This window comes from Glycine max, chromosome 4, assembly GCF_000004515.6.
Source record: "Glycine max cultivar Williams 82 chromosome 4, Glycine_max_v4.0, whole genome shotgun sequence".
NCBI lineage: Eukaryota > Viridiplantae > Streptophyta > Magnoliopsida > Fabales > Fabaceae > Glycine > Glycine max.
The window spans coordinates 1-15,617 of record NC_016091.4 but is presented as its reverse complement, the minus strand read 5'-3'; the positions used below and the strand labels follow the sequence as shown (position 1 = coordinate 15,617).

General features: G+C 35.1%; 1 pseudogene across 1 annotated transcript; it reads left to right on the top strand.

The window, feature by feature from the left end:
* Positions 1–680: 680 nt before the first annotated feature.
* On the top strand, positions 681–15,338 carry LOC100799076 (uncharacterized protein C05D11.9-like; annotated as a pseudogene). Its single transcript, XR_005891280.1, has 12 exons — positions 681–978; positions 1,041–2,335; positions 5,372–5,598; positions 5,683–6,067; positions 6,152–6,428; positions 10,332–10,403; positions 12,194–12,663; positions 12,791–12,888; positions 13,188–13,209; positions 13,286–13,570; positions 14,438–14,556; positions 14,653–15,338. The product of XR_005891280.1 is annotated as an uncharacterized protein C05D11.9-like (transcript).
* Positions 15,339–15,617: the final 279 nt, after the last annotated feature.

The following is a 15,617-nucleotide window of genomic DNA, read 5'->3' as shown; positions in this document are numbered from 1 at the left end:
TAGCTAGAGAAGTTATTAGCTTATATTGAAACCCTTTGTAGTTGTTCTTCAAAGTTAGTTAACTATAATAGCTTCTTTAGAGTTAACTAGCTATTACAATCATTTTCTAACTGTGCACCAGACTCTAGATGCAATAACTTATTGAGTATTTTTATCAGATATAAATATAAAGTTTCACATAGATTTTCTCAGAGATTACTCGGTAGTTTCTCACAATTTCTCACACTTTTATCTTATTGCTCACATTGATATTCTTTTATCTTTGTAAAAAAACATGTGTATTGTTAACTAGAATTCAAAGTAAAATATGAACTCTTAAATTGCTGGATATTCCTTTATCACCTATTAGAGTAGAAGACTAGAATTACTCATTTTCTGTTTTTTAACGACTAATAATTAACTTTGTTAGTTCATTCAATCATTGTAAAATAAGTTGGTAGTTACTAATGTTAGTTGTAATAATTGTCTAATTATAGTATAAATACTAGAGATGTAACTCCTTTGTGTTATATGGTATTTTATAGTAAATTATTTTCATAAACACTTTTTGTTAAGTGTTTAAGAGAGTTTATGAAAATTATTATAATTTATTTATTCATAAATAATTTTAAACTTATTTCAACAAGCTTTTTAAAATAACTTATCAAAATATTTTACTGTTATTTGTAATTGGAAAACAATCCCGCTCTCATTTTCGCACTCCCTCCAACGGCAAGACCTAGTACAATATACCTGGATCTAAAAACAATCTCGTTCTCCCTCACCAGTCACCACGCAACACCCCGTCATTCCCTTCACTGCGCCAACCGTGGTTCTCAGCAGCATCGCCATCCGCTCTTCCCCCTCAGCACGTCGTGAATCCATGAATCCGAACCTTGGTTGCCATCATCGTTTTTCGTTGGAGGTTCACACGCAGGAGACGAGGCTCTCGTTGTGGGTTCCCGTGATAACTGTCACTGGTTAGCGTGAACATCCATGGTAAGTAATTTTTCCTCTTTCATTTTTCTTCAACTCACACTCACACTCTTCCACATCCATAGGTTTCTTGTACGGGCACTCTCCGTCTGCTTCTTCACTGGCGGCTCCATGCCCCTCCGCATCTTCTGCTCTCATATCCTTTCTTGTTTCCTTGAACTTATTCACTGCTTAGTCAGAAACTCATGTCTTCCGGCGAAGACAACATGGCGGCGATAGAGTGGAAGTGATAGCAACAGAGATCAGAACATACCTGAGGCCCAAGCTATGGATGAAGACAGACCTGAGACCCACGATGGAAGGCCCAAGAGAAGTACCAAGCGATCTGAGTATCTGGACAATTACGCATAACAGTTATTGGGGAAGAATTAAGGGAGTTATTTACAATTGTTTTTCCATTTCAGAATTCTGTTAGAAAAGCTGCTAGGAACTCGTTATTGCAATCATGCTTTGTAAATTTTATTACACAGAATCACCCCACGAAATGTATTTAAATAAGATTGCAATGAATTAAATGGTAAGAAGAATTCCAGCTCATCACCTTTAGTGTAGAACGGAGGTTCCCTTGCCCTCGAAATGAAGGACCATTGTCCTCTGCTTGTATCAGGAAGCCATCAGAGCTGAAGCCCAATGTTTCGCTGTCTGGTGTTAAGGTCGTGACTGATTTGGTAGTGGTCTTTGATGATGGTGATATCCCTTAAATTTTGACTATATATATATATATTTTTTTTTTCTTTTTTCTTTTACTTTTGATACTTCCTTAATATACTAATGTGAGGATGAAAATCTATAAGACTGTATAATTGTAAGAGTTCTGTGACTTCTATCCCCTTCTATTTATGTTTTGTATGGTAGTGATACACTAGGGTGAATTGTTTAATGTGGTTGTTTTAATCATCTATTATTTTTGAATTGGGAGACGATTTGTTTGATTTTGTTTGTATTTGCTTCAATTCTGGTTTGCCTTCTTTCCTTCAAGAAGAAAAAATGTCAGGTGATGAAGAAATTTGTTGGTGGCTGGTGTGATTTTAGATGCTTTAATTTTTAAATATGAGAGTGGAGCCATGTCTGATTGGCTCTGTCCGATTTCTTGGAACAAAATTCGTTGATAGTGATAGTGATGTCCTAGTAAGCATGGTTGAATTGGACAATTGAAGCTACTTTGCCGAGACTGTAAAAATAATTTGCTTTTGAATAGTCACCTAATTAATCATGTTTTACCTGAATCAGGTTATTGATAAGTCATTTGGTTTTGACACTGCTGTTGAAGAGGCACAAGGAGCCATAAACTTTGCTCATGTGGAAGCAGAAAGCACTGAGAATGGTAACGATATTGTCAAGCTTATCGGTCGTTACAGTGGTAAGTATCATTTACATTATGGTAGTTTACAATTTTAGTCAGTTGGTATAGAGTTCAGGATTTGAATAATCTGGCTAGGAAAAAGATTTACGTTTTGTTTTGTATTATTGGTACTTCATAAATTTCAGTTTTTATCACTTAAGCTACACAAGAAAATTGGTCTATGTGAGGAAAGTAAACAATATAAATCCAAAACATTTTTTTTCTCTCTTTCCTTTTTCGACTTCCAGTCTAACAACAGAAAATGGGACATTAAATATCTTTTACTATGCAAGGTTTTTACTATAAAAAGTGAGACAATTTTGATGAATAAAAACTGACGGCGATTTGGTCAACAAGGAAATAAAAGGAGACTAGGAATATTCTTTATCCAATTTATGACAGATGCTTTTATCAGAAAGACATTAAAAAAAATAGCTTTTGAGTTATACCCGTGTTTATTCGGTGTTGGGTATCATTCTCAAGAGGTGGGGGAAGGCCAATCTTCTTTGACCTTTTCCTTTTCTAATTCAACTTGAATCAGTTAAGGAATTTTCTTAAAAGTTGGATATGAGATGGGGGGAGGTTTGGTGAGGATGAAAGAAATTGGAATTTAATAAGTTGTAATTTAAATACAATGTGTAAGATATCTTAAGATATATTAAAATATATCAATTTGGGTAGGGAAAGAAAAGAAGGTCGGGAATTTAATTTTTTAAAAGAGTTTTGAAGAAAATTGTTAAATGATTTGTGTAAAAGCTATTTGAGTTAATCAAGAGAAATTGAACTTGTTATTGGACAAAAATAAATTCAGTTTTTAGAAGTAAAAGTGGTAATTTGAAGTTAATTTATATAATAAAGCTTACTTTTAATTTTTTACTCCCTTAGAATTGTAATGGGAGAATGTTAGGAGGGACAAAACAAACCAACAAAAGCACCACTAAGGGCACAAACCCTTGGTGGATTCCCTTTAACAGAATCTGTTAGAAGGTGCTGAGCTGTCAGGAGGATACTGGTTCATAGGAAATATGCTGTTGGCATGTTGCTTACCATCGTGCAGCACTGCATTGTCATCATTTTCCACTTTTCTGTTATTTTCTTTTCGCATTCTAGCACCTTTTGTTTTCGTAGCGGCACCCTTGGCTAGTGCCTCTATATAAGGGATGCTTAGTATGTAATAGAGGACAGCAGAAAAATAATACAAGTTTTCTTCCTTATCCTTCTCTCTTATGGAGGTTCCTAGTCCTCGAAGCTAGGCTGTTCTTTTCCGTGCTTCTGTGCATGACAGAGAAGGTTGCCAATGTTAGATAAACTAAATCAAAATAATTGGGAACCTCTTAGCTTTTTAACAGTCTTGACTTGCCAGTTTTAAGAAAAAATGCATTGAATTTTCCAGAATAGTGTTTTTTTGCCTTTTTTGTTGTTGTTTGGTGAGTCCAATTAAGCTAACGAGTTTTTTGTTGAGCTGAAAAAGAAATCTGATTACTAGTTTCCAGCTTTGGAAGAAGCTTGCTCAAGTGTGGAATCACAGTGATAGATCAGTGTTGTTAAATGGCGGCCATGGCGGCGCCATGGCGGATTTTCGAAAAAATGCCACCGAATAGCGGTGGCGTGGCGGGTTTGGGATGGCGGCGCCATGGCGGCCGCCATAGCCATGGCGGTCGTGGCGGTTATGGCGGGGTGGCGGAAAATGGCGTCCCTCCCGCACCCCACACGCGCACCCAGCCGCGACACCCGTAGCCGCACGCGCACGCAGCCGCGACGACCTCCGGCAGCGACGCACCGGCACAAACGGCGGCGACGAGCTCCGGTGGCGACGAGCTCTGGCAGCGACGCACCTGTCACGAACGGCGGCCTACAGCGAGAAGTTCTCGCGGAGAAGACGAAGCTGTCGCGAAGAAGAAGAAGGCGTAGGTTTTTTTATTTTTGCTGTTTGACACCCCCTGTTTTCTATCTGCAGCTTTTTTTTTCCTTTTGCTATTTGACACCCCTTTATACTTTTAACAGTCCCATTTTTTTTTTTCGTATTTGACACCACAATTTTTTTTTCTGTTCAGTCCTCTTTTAAATGGCTGAGTTTATTTGAACTCTTTAATGAGTTTATTTGGTGTTGGTACTTGATTATTGTATGAACTCATGAAATTTTTTAATTTATTTGAATGCAATCCTTTGTTTTTTTCAATTTCAATGAGTTTATATATATGTTTTTTTTTTTTGGTCCGCCATGACATCCGCCATTTTCCGCTACGCCATCCGCCATATTTTTATGGCGGATTTTTTACTTTCCGCCATGAACCGCCATCCGCCATTAACAACATTGTGATAGATCATGATCTTTTCATTTTGTAGAACATCCAACCCCTGATGTTGATATGGTTTCCAAAATAGAATGTATAAGGAGTTTTGTTTCATTTTTTTTTTTGGTATTTTATTTTTATTTCCCCCTTCTGTTTCAGTTTTATGTCATTTAAAGTTTGGGAAAATGGTGGGTATGAAGCATATGTATGCTAAAGGGTGTTGTTTGTTTGTGTTTTTTTTTGTATGGCTTCTCCTTTATTTTGAACTCCAACCTGAGAAGTATTTGAAGCAAATGAGTGATTTTTAATTTTACGATTTTTTTCATAATTATTTTAGCCAAGTGTGGATTGTTTTTAATTTTTTTTAAACTATACTAATTTACTAATTTGTTTTTATTTTGCTTTTTTATTATTTTTATGTGTCTCATCTCTTGTTAGGAGGCTAGTTTTTGGTTCTTGTGTTTGAAACTAAGTACCCAATTTTCTGAGATGAGAAAAAAGACCAAAAACTTTTTTTTTATAAGCAAAGACTAAAAAACTTTGATAGAAAATAAATGCATTTGTTGTTATGATTCTATTCTCTTAACCCGAAGTGTTGAAATCTTTATTAATTTTCCCCCCATTGTATAGCTAAGTTCCGTTAGGTGTTGGTTTTGTGACATATGTTTGGTAGTGAAATTTAAATATTTGCATGGAAGCCAAAGAATGTATTAGATCCGGGCATACAATGATAGAGGCAGAATCCCCATCATTTTACCAGGTGACAATGAGGAGTAAAGCTCTAAACTTGGTTCATGTCCTTGATAGTGCTGCTGCTGCTACTACAACTGCACCTGTTGTTGTCTCACCTATGAGACTTTGGATTCATGTCCTTCTCTAACAATACAAATTTAAGTTGTACGAGGGAAGAGGCTCTGGATTTCGGTGCCTTGAGCGTTTCTGATGGAGGGAAGCAGTTACTTGATAACATATTGTGCATTAATATGAGTGGGTTGACTGGACCTATTCAATTTGGTTTAGATAGATCTCCTCTAAATCCATCATATGACATTCTTAATGTAATTGCTACAGGTTATAGGAGAATCGGCTACTGGTCTAGTTCTCTGACCTTTCTGTAATAACCCCAGAGAAACTTCATGCAGAGCCTGCCAATCGTTCAATTTCAAGCCAACATCTAAACTGTGTCATATGGCCAGGAAATACAACAGAAAAGCCTCATGGATGGGTTTTCCCAAATAACAGGAGGTAACTGAGAATTGGAATTCCCAACAGAGTTAGCTATTAAGATATGATCTCCCAAATAAATGGCACCAATGCAATTCAACGATATTGCATAGATATATTCCTAGCTGCCTTTAAATTGCTTCCCTATGCAGTTCAATACAAGTTCATTATGTTTGGAGATGGACACAAGAACCCAAGCTACTGTGATCTTGTCAACATGATTACTTCTAATGTAAGTAATACTCACTGCATAGAACAAACATAATGTAGTAATATCTTGTTTTTATATATCAATTTTTTGTGCTTGCATCTACAGGTTTTTGATGCTGCCGTAGGTGACATTGCGATTTCTCTCTCCGAACAAAGATTGTGGATTTTACTCGACCATATATAGAGTCGGGGCTAGTTGTGGTTGCTCCAGTAAAAAAAATTGAAGTCAAATGCTTGGGCTTTCTTGCGACCATTTACTCCACATATGTGGGGTGTCACTGCTTTTTTTTCCTCTTTGTTGGAGCAGTGGTGTGGATTCTTGAACATAGAACAAACGATGAGTTTCGAGGGTTACCGAGGGAACATATAGTTACAGTTCTTTGGTAAGTACTCTTGTTGTAGCTTGTGCACATAGCTAGTTAGTCATAACTCATCTTTGTATGCTTTTGCAGTTTTAGTTTGTCAACCATGTTGTTTGCGCACAGTAAGTCATCCACCTATTTTGACAGTTCATGTCCTATTCTTGTTTGTGGCTAGAAACAAATAAGCTTCTTTATTATTCTTTCAAGAGAAAACACACTTAGTCCACTTGGTTGAGTTGTGTCCATCCATGTCCTGCATTTACATACTCACTTCCCTCACATGCATCTCACCCCCGAAAGTGACAGACATGTTGAATTGGGCCACATTTGTCGTTGATCCCCCTCTTCGTCGCTCTACCGACACCACTCTCACACTCGATGTGTTTAGCATGCAATTTCCTTAAGAATCCACCATTATCCAACTTAACCTCAAATCCTCATCAAGAATCTCTCACTCTTCCTCGCTCTATGGATACTCCATCATCGTCGTCACTACCTCATTTTGATCAAGAACATCGATTCTAAATGACGAGCACCGAAAGCACTTGGACTTTGTCTCCATATTTGTCTCTTCCTTCTCTCCCTCATTGTTGTCATCACCTACCTCTAATACCACCACCACCAACTAGATTCACTTCAAAAATCACGAACCAAATTCGCCCATAAAATATCATCTTTGTCCATATCTGAACCCAAAACGCCTAAATCCAACTTCTTCTCCTCGTTGTTTGTTTCTCCCTCACTCCCCCATGTAGCATTGTGCCTCTTTTGCCAGGCGTGTCACCATTTCAGTTCTTTAAGGGATTTTATTTTAGATCTCATTATGTTTTTAATCCATGTCAAATTTGGTTGTTTTATTGATTTTTTTTTAAAAACTTTGATTCATTTTGTTGTTGTTGAGCTTGATATATGCTTTAATTTGTTTTGATTCTTGCATTTTAAAATATTTTTTCTATAATATATGATGATTTTTAACCTTTGAAAATTACATTTTAAAATCTTAATTAAAAAAAAGTCACAGGTTCGTAATCTAAACATAATTTCTGATGAAAAATTAGTAAATAATAATTTTATAAGAGTGAAAAACAAAAAAAAATTATAAAAAATAAATCCAAACTTTAGTAATTTTAGAAGGATGAAAAAATATTTTAACATTTTATTTATAAAATAAAATTATCAAAAATGAATAAAGTCAATATTTCAATGAATTTAATATATATTTATATTTATAATTGACTATAAAAAATCTTTAAATATGTAAAGTAAGAAAAATATTTTTTAAAAAAAGTATTTTTTGAATTATCTAAAAATTTGTAAAAATATTCATAATGGTTGGTAACTATTTCAAATAATATAAATGTTAATTACACTTAATTGATAAGACACTCTTTTTAACATTCTCTATAACACACTCTTTTTAACATTCTCTGTATAATTATTAAAATTTATTGAAAATTAATAATTTTGATAAGACCTATCTTTACTAATATTCTTAGTATATATCAATGAATGGAATTTTGATAAAACTAACTTGGAAACATCATTGACAAGTAAATTTACATGATTATTTTATTTTGTTTTAATTCAGTGGTCTATTGAAAGTTTCCAAAATTTAAAATTTAAAAAAATATAAATTACTAATAAAATAACAAAACTCAAGCTTTAAAGTAAAAGTGAATGTTTTGTAAACCAGTAACTTAGGTGCCTAATCGTATTCAGAAACCTGATTTCCTAGCTCAATTTAGGGTTTAGGGTTTGGGGTTTGGGGTTTAGGAATCCGTTCCAACTTCAGAAGAGTTTGTTCGGTATGTATCATTATGGAATAGCCAGCCCGAAAAACGCTATAGTGGGATGACCCATGTTTTAATGTTATTTATAATAAATAATTTGCTATTAGTTTTATATATTAATTAAATATTAGGATTTGGAAAACTTTAACAGATTTTACAATGTTTTAGGATATATTTTATGATAAAAAGATTTAAATATTTATTAAAATAGGAAAGATATCACACCATTTGAATAATTTTTATTTGATACTTAACAATAATTAGAAAATATCTCTATTTAAATTCGATTAGAAAATAAAACTTGATTATAATGCATCTAAATTTGAATTTTGAGTAAAAGCGGTAAGAAAGTTATATGAATAAGGGTCTAATAGTTAAAATTGATAGTCCAAAAAGTAATTTTAAAACTGACGGTCCAAGTCCAAATAAAATTTGTGTTGGAAATAAAACACTAGAGTGAAAATAGCCAAAAAAACAAAGATGGTGTCGTTTAGAGTTAGAATTGTGAATTGGGTATCTCTCTTTTCTGACCCACTAACAGTGAGCGCAGCCATGAGAGCAAACAGTCAACAGAAGCTGCAGAACTGCATTACGGCATGATTTGTCCACTTTGGCCATCATTTTGGCTGTGAAAAACATCGTTCCAGCCACAACGGCCAGGTGGGATATGATGATGCTTGGAGGAGAAGTAGGGTGTCATGTGTGATGCTCGGGCACAATAGCACCAATATTGCGCACAATTAACTACCATGCTAAGTAATAAATTAAAAAATCTTGCTTCTATGTTTTTTATGATATATTACAGTCCTAATAATTGTGGTCCTTATGAAATTATGATAACGAATAAGACTTAATATATATTTGTTTTTTGATAGAGCATTCCCTTAGCTTATGCTTATGTCCATAAGGCCCATAATATTGATACTTGTTTGATCTTGGCACCCTCACCTTTATTTTTTTGATAAAAATGTCTTTAACGGAAACTGTTATATAAAATTAAACAACGAAATTTACGGAAACTAATTTTACAAAAAGCTAACGAAGTAGAGGGTGAGAAGAAGAAGAAAATGTATGTTAGACATGGGCCTGTCCATATGGGTTATATTTTCAGCCCACATCCCACAGCAGCCCAACTCAGCTGACTCAATTATCAAACAACCCAACCCGGTTTACCAATTACAACCCCGAGTGCTAGCATCCCAAGTTTTAGAATCAATCAAACAAACCTCAGTACCAAGAACCCTATGCCTTGACAAACCCTAACGTCGATTTAAATCGTTTGTTCGCACTTCAATCTCCAAGTCATAAATACACTCTTCTCTCCCCATTCACTCGCATTGGCTTTTGGTAGTTGAAGTCTTTCATTGTTGTCAAATTCAGATCAGGTTTTCCTTTTTCCCTCTCTTTTTATCTTATCGATTTTGGTTCATGCCATGCCTCTGTAACTTTCTTTCTTTGTTTCTTTCTTTGTTTGTTTGTTTCTTGCTTTCTTCGTGTAATCCCTGCAGCAAGAATTTGTTTTTTGTACTTTATAAACCACCCATTAAAACTTGCAAGTCATCTGTACAAGTAATTAAAGCGGGTCAATTGATATATCCTGGGAGTAACTTTTTACATTATCACTTGTATTATTAAATTTTCTCTGGTGCATCTACTGTGAACACCTTAAAAAATGACAATGTATTTGAGATTGTACTAAGCACTACATTTTAGCCAAATACGCCATACATGTTTAGCAAACTTCTTCCTCATACATGCTGGTTTTTTCTTTCTCTTTTAAACTTGAGTCTGTCTATTATTGTATAAGCACTTAGATATCATATCATCTATTTTTATAATTGAAAAAATCAGTTTAAACTATTTTCACATTAGATATAAGTTGTTTTCATCATTTATCCTAGAATGCTTGTTGAAATAAGTTGAAAACAACTTATGGACATATCATAAGCTTATTGAGAAGTTTTCTTTAATCTCACGAAGCTTTTAGTATCTTAAAGGCCGTGGCATCTTTTAAAGAAGAGTATAGACTTAATTTGGGTTGGTAAAATAATAACTAAAGTTTAGGTTGGCGAAGAAGTTAGAACATTGTGATAAAGACAGACTAATACATTTTAGCTTTATACATATATTACAGGGTGGACTTGGGTACATCTGATTATTTTGCAATTGATGTGCTCCTCAACTGCCTAACTGTCCTGAGCTCGGAGTAAGTTTGAATACCAAACTTCATGTTACAAAGTAGAGATGCTTGTCTTGTTAGTTATTTTGGAAAAGCAATTGTGATTGAACTCTATCTGAAATGGCGGCAGATATCTTGGAATCCAACAAATTGTTTTTGGTTCTTCCGCTATGATTTATGATTTGATGTATTTTGTAAAAAATGATATTTTTATAAAAGTATATATTTTTTTAACACTAAATAAAATTTCTGATTGGTAGCCGAATGTGACAGTATAATATTTTTACTGCTAATATAGCAGTGTTGAATCTAATAAAAATAAATTGTCCATTGGATATGTTAGTATTTGAAAAATAGACAAGAAGAGCAAGAGAGTAAAGCAGCAGAAGGGGTGAAGATAGGGATGGCAGGCATGTTTGGATGTAGTTGCCGTTGGCAGTGGGCGGAGGCGAAATCCATGTGAATGGGCTGTTGGTTCTATACCCATCCATGCAGTGAGGCATTTTAGGATTAGCAGCCTCTGTTGTTTATTACACAAACTCATCACACATTGTGAGCCATAGGAATTTCAAGCCTACTCTTCTCATAAACACAAGGAAATTGCATAGCCCACCCCCTGCTACAGCATATTGCCACTACTTCACCCTTGTTTTTGCATCATGAAGCCGCATATGTCTGTTTCTCACTCTCTGCACTTTGCTCTCTCAATTTTCCAGCAGCCAAACACTTGTTCATGCTTTGTTGGTCTCTGTACCCTCTGCATTTTCCTGTCCCTCAGCCTCTCTTTCATCCTTTTCCAACCAAGCCCAACATTGTTTCTCCAGTTTTGATTTGAGTACTTTAGTTTTGAGCATGTTATATAGAAACTATTTGCTTTGGTGTAGTAGCTGCTTTGCTGTACCATTATAGCATATAGGGGTCAGGTACTGCACTATAATGTGGGGTTACTTAACTACTTTGACTACATGACCAAGGTATTTAGCTTTTACATCCAAAACAACACTAGTTTTGACAACAGGAAATAAAAATCTGTGTGCTATTTTTAGAGGTTATTGGGATTTGGGATTTTAGTACCTTTGTGAATGCTGCTGGTAGTGGTTGATAGGTTGCAACTAGCAAGCTTGAGTCATCCTTAAGTTCAACTTTGCGAGGCTGATAATAGTTGTATTGATTTAGTGGTTCCAGTTTTCAAAATTAAGTTGAAGGTTTATAATTTGTAGTTTCTAAAGTAAGCATTAGAAATTAGAAAAAAACTATCTTTATCTGTTTTAATCCCAGTTGTTGTAGTTGAATAAATTGGTTAAACTGTTGTATTCCATGATATGTCTTTGCAGTTCCCATTTTTGCATTTAGGTGATAAAGAATTTATTCATTTGAGTTGCACAGCTTTACCAGTACCAACAGTCCAACACCATCAGGCCCTACTAACCTGGAAGGTGTGCATTTGTTCTTTTTATTATTGTTGTTGGAGACAAGTGATTTGGTTATCTCCATTTTTTGGTTAGTTAGGAAATGTGGGAATCTGTGAATTAGGGATTGAGAAACGTTTTATGATAGTTTTGGTTTGCCTGTTATGTTTCCTAAAGACAAATGATACTATTTAACCAATCAGATAGGAGCCTTGCTAAAGTATATTTCATTTACAATATCTCTATATGCCCCATGTAGTTCCTTTTGGACTATGGTGGTGTAAATTCTATTCTGATTGGATCGTCCAATTAGGTGAAGGGTTTTATTTACGCTTTACAGCATAATTTGTGTCTGTACAATGCAAAGTTGTAAACTAATTTTTTTTTATTTTTTTTGGTTTTGCTTAGTTCTTTACCATGGTTACTGATGGAACCAAAAAGCCTCAAGTTTCAGTACCTACACCACCACCACCTTGGAAAATCAATTTGCAGAAATATGCTGAATCCCATGCTCTCGAACTCCATAGTCTTCAATCTATCATAGAAAATAGAGTAAACAGTGATTATAGGTCTCAAAAGAACAAGAGAAGAAGGAAAACTGTGTTTGATAACCAAATTGCAAGAAAAGGGTGCAGAAGAAAGAGGCAGAAACTGGGAATAATTGATAAAGCCCTTGCCAAATCAGGTTTGGAGGAGAATCACCAAAAGAAGCTTCCTCGGTGTGTTCATCGGAGATATGAACTAAAGAAAAACCCAGAGAATGGTTTTTGCACTTCTGGGGATGTAACCAAGAGGCTGAGAACTCATGTTTGGCATGCAAAGTGGTTTGCTATGACCAAGCTTTGGGGTTACCACCTTCCTTTGTGTCTTCAAGGAAGGTAGGTCTTTTTGGGTAAAATTAAAAGCTTATGAAAGAGTCTATGGGGGAAGTTGAAGCAACAAGCTTGTGAATGTTTTAACATTCCCTTGGAAACACTAACAAGGATTGTGCATGTGCTTACGCAGGGGTAAAGGTTCGAGGGCGCTCTTGAAAAAGGCTCAAACAAGAGGTGCTTGTACATGATGCAAGCTATTATACTGCCCTCCAATTGGAGGGTCCAGAGGTAGTTTATTTTAGTTTTAATTTTAGCTTTTTTGTTGGAATTTTCTTCTTTTTCATTGTTATACATCTGAGTCTAAAAGACACACTAAACTGATGTTCTGATTCAAACATATTGAAATGCATGTATCAAATAATTATTGTGGGCTCTCAGTCCGAAAAAGTAATGGTTTAATTTTATTTGTTTTATTTAAGGCTCTCCTGTATACATGATTCATTAATGTCTGTATTAAGAATGATGCTGGAACCATATCCGACAACAACACCACATCCTGGAAATCATGATGACTCTGTTCTTTACAGTGTAACCTATGGAAGAGCAATGGTAGATGTCCTGTTGCTGACTCCAGTAACTGCTTGGTTGGTTTGGTTAAACTAAACTAATTTTTCTTTCTTGACAGCTGCATCAATGTGGAGCACCAGTTTCTCAGCCAATTGCTCCTGTAACCTACATGTAGCAACCAAGTTCCCAACAAAATATGAGTACAGAGCTAGATGGAAGAAATCGTTGTACTTAGTTTGGACAACATGACATTGGTAATGATTCAAACAAACATGGTGTGGAGTTAAGTGAAAAATCAGGCAAAATGAAGCACAGTTCTTCATTTAGACGCCTATGGGTGTGGATAAATTCTTCCGACTTTGAAGAAGGATACGAGAATCTACAAATTTCCTGCCAGAAAGAGGTTCACTTTCTTCTTTAGATTCTTCTATGGACCTTCATATTGTATTTGTTTTTTCGTAGTTTGGGTTATAAACCCAAAATCAGAGTCTGAAAGTTTAGATAGAAAGGACTGAGAAATCATATTTGTGTCAATAATAGAAGTACAAACAAGTGGATTCTCCTTCCGAATGAAGCTAATGTTCTTTTCCTAGATGCTAAGTGACAATGCAGAACGATTGATCTTATACTTCCTTTCTACTATTTAAGCTAGACACCAGACTAATTCAGTAACTAACTGCTGTTAAACCAACCCTAACTGATTATACATATACTCTAACTACTTTGGCTTATTTTTGTTTATTTTTCTGTGATGGCCTTCATGAGTCTATCAATATGTATACTTGCTAAACATAAAAACAGGGAGAAATTTGTGAAACCAATTCTCCCATAGGTTAATGTTACAAGTAATCTCACTTTACTGTTGCATTGTCTATTTGAAAGGCTTTCATGTCAGTGCCATATTTCATTATAACAATGAGCATGATTGGATGGTGGGATCTAATATGGATTTATATCTGAGCTGACTGTGTAAAGATTCAGATGATCATAGGTCCATCTGTCTCACTAGCTTGTTATTATTTCTTTAAAGATGTAACTTAGTATGAAATGTTTTTTGTCTGAAATCACAATTAATATTAATCCTGCTAGAAAACTGCTTAAATGTTAAGGTTGAGAAAATTTTATTTTTCAGATAAATATTCTTGTCAGATGAATCGTCACTAATTTGGTTGGTGTTGCTTGGCCAAGGTTTTAATTTCCCTGCTGAAGTTGAAGAATAGAACTGTAAACTATATATAAACTCTCTCAATATATGCTTTGTTTTATTCAGATGGACAAGAGGGTCATCTCAATTAATTGCTTTTCCCTTGAGGGTCAACTTGCAAAATTAGAATTAATTGGATTAGGGACATTTCAACTTCTTCAAAAAGTATTGCATGCTGTTGGAAGGTTTGTTATTTAAATTAGACAAAACATTTCCGCTTTTTTTTAAACATTAATGATCTGAAATGGCATATTTTTCTTCATGGCATTACAATATTTCAGAGAACTATTGGCAATTGAAGAAACATGTGCCTATCGAAGAAGAGTCTGTTTCTCAGATCAGAAATTCATCCATACTGAGAAATGAGGATTATTTTTCTTCATGTGCTATGCTATCTCTTAATGTCAAGGATCCTCGAGAATTGCCATGGAAGAAGACTGTTGTTCCAGTGGAGTCCATTTCAACTAAGACTCCGACTGATGCACAAGAAAAGAAATACAAAGAGCTTGCTGAATTGGGAGGAATATTGGAAGAGAATAGAGATTTATCTTCATTATCAAGGTCTAAACTTGTAGACAGCCAGTTTGATATTGATGGATCTATGGTATGCTACCACCAGAGGGTTGAGGCCTCCAGTGGAAGACAGTTATCTTTCTAAGGAGAAATTCCATGAACGTATGGTCAATTTCTGCCTTGAAGATATACATTCTGGAGAGGCCAACTCTTCAACTAAGGTGCAGTGCTCGAGATCTTGCCCTATTCTTCTTTTATAAAATGATATGAAGGAGTTGATTATAGGGTAACTTCTTTAATCTATTTTTCCTTTTAATTTGTTTGAAATTACTGATGTTGATGAACTCTATCTATTAGTATTGCTTAGCTTGTATTCTTGAAAACAAATGATAGGTATTTGTGATGACCTGCTTAAGATATACAAGAACAATAATAATCATAATTTATGTTTTAATTCCCTGCTTACATTGAACATGATTCCTTGCAATGCATGAAGCCATGAAGTATTTATGTCAAAACCTTCCTTATCATGTGCTATCTGATAAATGCTTCTGTGATTGTCTTCTAGATGGTCTGTTATACTTCCCTTAAGTTGGGTCAAAGCCTCCTTGATTCCTCTCATCTCTAATGGGGGTTGGGGGTGGGGGGTTTAGGATTGGGGGATGCGGGGTTTTTTGGGGTTTAGGATTGGGGGTTGCGGGGTTTTTTGGGGTTTAGGACTGGGGGGTTAGGG